This window comes from Haplochromis burtoni, unplaced genomic scaffold, assembly GCF_018398535.1.
Source record: "Haplochromis burtoni strain Fernald_Lab_line unplaced genomic scaffold, NCSU_Asbu1 Contig_22, whole genome shotgun sequence".
NCBI classification, from domain to species: Eukaryota; Metazoa; Chordata; class Actinopteri; order Cichliformes; family Cichlidae; genus Haplochromis; species Haplochromis burtoni.
In genome coordinates this window covers 3,502,400-3,507,187 of record NW_024582383.1, presented here as the reverse complement: position 1 = coordinate 3,507,187, position 4,788 = coordinate 3,502,400, and positions in this window count along the sequence as shown.

Below are 4,788 nucleotides of genomic sequence, written 5' to 3'. Positions count from 1 at the left end.
TGCCTTGAGAGTGCTGTATGTATGTGCGTCTGTTAGGAGCGTGCTTCGGCATCCTCCGTGGGCACTGCCTCTCCCCCGGTAGCCCCGGTATTTCCGGTATGCCCTGGTATTCCTTAGCTTGGTTCCCCCTAGCTGGCCCTTTGCTTCCCCTTGGTTGGTCTCTCTTCCCCGGCTTATTGCCTTGAAAAATAGGCTTATGCGCCGGTCGGACCACGCTGTGCAGCTGCTGGCTAGCGAGTAGCTCGGTTACAGTGAGCAAACACAGCAGGGACACAGTGTTCAAGCATACGCTGTCGCCCGGGCACTGTGCAGCTCGGCTGCAAAGAATGTAAACACAGAGGGCTTCAGCATTCCAAGTGTTCGCTGTTGGCCTGCTTAAAACTGTGGGGAATGAACAGTGGGGAATTAGGCTATGGTTCGTGCTGGCTAATTGTTAGCCGGCCTGCGAGTAGCATTCCAGCCGGTTAGCCTGTCTGGCGTGTCGCCGGCACTAGCGACACTGCTCGGTAGCAGAAGTATGGCAGCCCACATGTCCCAAACATGTCTGTGTATGGCACTTTTGCCTTTTGACGATAGGCATGAGCAGTGTTGCTGTGCCTGGGTGAAAAAGGGAAAATAACTAACTACATAAAAGCAGCCTAGAGCATGCTGTGCTGGCTAAAGAAACTGAGGCTTGCATGCACTGCTTTGTTGCCAGGACGAACTAGGCAGACCGTGCTTGGTCTTCTGACATCATTAAATGGCCCGCCCCTCCCCCTTCTCCTGCCTCCAAAAATGAGAGAGCAGGCCACTATGGGGAACATGGCTGCCACTGCTGTGCCACCAGTTAGGCAGGCCATGGGTTGGGTCCCCTCCCTCCCACACGTGTTGCTGATTCACTGCTGCCCCCCCCCACAGCGTCCCTCCCATGGCTCCGCCTCTGTGAGGCCTGGGCTGGTGGAGGTTGACTATCAGGTGACGGATGTTGAAGAAGCTTCCATCCTCTCCTCCGGTGTTGCCCACCTGTCCCTGGGCTGCGCCCTGCTGGTCCCCAGGCACAGTGTCGGGCGAGATGGGTCCCTTCAGCTCTTGATTGGAGCATGCCGGGTGTGGGAATTAGCCCTTCCTGAGGTGCCATCTAGTAGAGTGGAACTCAAGGTTGATGCTCTCACGCTGCCTCAACGCCTCCTGTCTAAGGTGCCGCTGCTGCCTGGTTGGCCTGGTTGCAGGCAGTTGAGTGCCCTGCCTCCCAGCATTTATGGTCCCCTGCCCGCAGTTGGTTGCTGCCGTGCATGGTGGGAGTAGTTACCTTTGGCCCCTCCCCAGATAGCCCTCCCCCGGTCCCTTGTTTCCCCTTCGGGCCTTCCCTGGGCAGGGTGGCATGCCCTAACAAGGGCGTGAGGGTTACTTATGCCCTGCTGGTGGCCATTTTGTCACTCCCTCTATGGGGTGGAGCTTGACACGACAGCTGCAGGCCGGCTGGGCATGGAGAGCCTGCCCCAATCCTGTGCCTCTCAGGCTAAATGAGGATGATGGCTGCAGCGTTCCCTCCCATGGCCCTGCCTCTGCGAGGCCTGGGCTGGTGGAGGTTGATTATCGTGAGGTGGATGTTGAAGAAGCTTCCATCCCCTCTGGCTATCACCAGAGTGGGGCCCCAGACGAGTGAACCCATTTCTGGGTCGCCTGATTCCGGGCCCCTCCGACAGCATTCCCTCCCATGGCCCTGCCTCTGTGAGGCCTGGGCTGGTGGAGGTTGATTGTCAGGAGGTTGATATTTATGACGCTCACTTGGGCCCTCAGTGGCCTGAGCCACCAGCCCCTCCCGTGTCGTGGATGGTGCAGGTCAGCTGCTCTGCTCCTGGGACAGGCCCTGGGTCTCGTCCTACCTCGGCCATCCGCTGAGTGGCTGAGCTGCTGCAAAAGGCTCTCTCTCCCTGGCACTGTGTCACTGCCTAGTGCCAGGCGGGGATCTGTTGTGACTTGACATCTCCAGCCTTCCCGTATGGAGCGTCATCCTTTTTTGTTTTTTTTGTATGGAGCATCATCCGCATATAGCGGCTTTCTGTCACAGCGATAGCCAGCTGCTGTGCTCGAGTGGCTTGGTAGGCTGTGTTCCCCTGGCGGTTCACCCGCATTCACCAGGTTACACGCCAGTCTCACCTCGCTGGGGGTGAAGGAGGCAGGACAAAAGACACGCTGTCCAGGAATAAATAACTGAATGAAAAGAGGTAAGAAGAAACACCTCAAGTGCATCATGGGAATCCCCTGGCAGCCTAAAACTATCCATCCATCCATTCACTTCCGCTTATCCTTTTCAGGGTCGCGGGGGGTGCTGGAGCCTATCCCAGCTGTCATAGGGCGAAAGGCGGGGTACACCCTGGACAGTTCGCCAGTCTGTCGCAGGGCCAACACACAGGGACAGACAACCATTCACTCGCACATTCACACCTAGTGGTAATTTGGATTATCCAATTAACCTATCCCCACAAGCTGCATGTCTTTGGGCGGTGGGAGGAAGCCGGAGTACCCGGAGAGAACCCACGCAAACACGGGGAGAACATGCAAACTCCACACAGAAAGACCTGATGGTGGAATTGAACTCAGGACCTTCTTGCTGTGCGGCAACAGTGCTAACCACCGTGCCACCGTGCTGCCCTAAAAGTAGAGATAGTGTCTGTCTCCTGAATCCAAACTGGAAGCTGGTTCCACAGAAGAGGGGCCTGAAAACTGAAGGCTCTGCCTCCCATTCTACTTTTAAATACTCTAGGAACAACAAGTAGGCCTGCAGAGCGAGAGCGAAGTGCTCTAATAGGGTGATATGGTACTACAAGGTCATTAAGATAAGATGGGGCCTGATTATTTAAGACCTTGTATGTGAGGAGCAGGATTTTGAATTCTGGATTTAACAGGAAGCCAAAACAGGAGAAATCTGCTCTCTCTTTCTAGTCCCTGTCAGGACTCTTGCTGCAGCATTTTGGATCAGCTGAAGGCTTTAAGGGAGTTTTTAGGACTTCCTGATAATAATGAATTACAGTCGTCCAGCCTGGAAGTAATAAATGCATGAACTAGTTTTTCAGCGTCACTCTGAGACAGGATATTTCTGATTTCAGAGATGTTGCCTAAATGCAAGTAAGCTCCCCTATATATTTTTTTAATATATGAGTTGTGTCATAGCCCTGGACTTCCCAGTGGATTTTTCCTAGAGCCACAAGGTGAAGGACATATGGTGGCTAAAAATGACTACACTTTCACACAGTGTTACTGGAGGCCAAAGTAATGCCATCCAGTGTAAGGGTCTGGTTAGATATTGTGTTTTGAAATTTTTTAAGTTCAAGGTTTACAATGACCTCAGTTTTATCTGAACTTAGAATCAAGATATTAAAGCTCACCCAGGCCTTGATATCTTTAAGACATGCCCATAGCTTAAATAATATGTGTGCATCTGTGAAAATGTATGCTACGACTTCTAATAATATTGCCCAAGGGAAGCATGTGAGCTCCTCCACGACTAACTCCTCTGGGTTAAGAGATTCCCAATTTCCACCTGGTGTAACACATGGTGCTCCGTGGTGTACTGACGTATGGAAAGTGAAAAAGAGGTGAATGAAGTTTATTAGATATGAGTCAACGCATGAAGCACAATTCCTTTAATAGCTATGGTATGTTGTACTATCTGTAGTAAAATATTGTGGTCAGTGGCATCAATGCTGCAGTGCAGTCTACAGAGGTCCATGGTCAGAGACCATAAAGAGGATATTAGTCATTTTCACCAGTGCTGTTTCTATACTGTGACCAATTCTGAAACTTCAAGATTTTGTATATAAAAGGAAAGCTGAAGGTTGGTTTATAATAACAGCAGGGCCAAATAAAGGCCTTTTTAAGTAATGGGTCTCAAAAGACTAAGCTACATAGCCCCTAAAAAAGACATATTAATCACATTAAAAATGAATTTGTAATTTGTAAAATTGTATTTTGAAATGGATTTATCTGATAGGATACATCACTGAAGATGCATACCAGTGCATCTAGGAGATGTGTCTTTATAGTTAAACTCTGGCTGAGCCAGTGACGCTTAGGAAGAGTCTAGGTGACAACCAAGAAAGTTTGGTGACTACTGGAGAGACAGATGACAGCTCGGAAAGACGGCTCCAGGGGTAGGGTGGGCTAGCATCCCGGTCTGCAGTTTTCGTGAGAAAGCACCCCAAAAAGCTACGGAAAGCCCTAAAGAAAGATACCCCCAGGAGATCCCGAGAGGGGGGGAGGATGAGGTCTCCAATCGGACGGACTCAAGGTTAACGACCAACGCAATGGAAAGGACTACGAGTAAGACATGTACCTGCGGCAAGCTGTGTAAGAACCAGCGTGGCCTAAAGGTCCATCAGGCTAGAATTAAATGTTTGGAGCGGGAGAGTGAGGTGCAACGCACAGGTCCTGAACCTGGTGAGACGCAGGAGGAGCCCGGCCAGGAGGCACCCCACGGAGCCCAGTCCCTCCATGCACTGGACTCTTCCAATCCAAGCAGTGTAGTTCCACAACAGCGGATTAAGTGGCCCCCAGCCAGCAGCCGGAGCGAGTGGCAGAAGTTTGATGAGGATGTCTCCAACATCATACAAGCTGTGGCCAAAAGAGATGCCGACAGCAGGCTTAAAACAATGACCACCATCATAGTCAGCTACGCCTCAGAAAGGTTCGGCCTGATCGAGAAGTGTAACAACAAGACCCCTTACACCATGAACCGCAGGGCCATGAAGATTCATCAACTGCGCCAGGAGCTCAGGAGCCTTAAGAAGCAGTTCAAGAACGCTGATG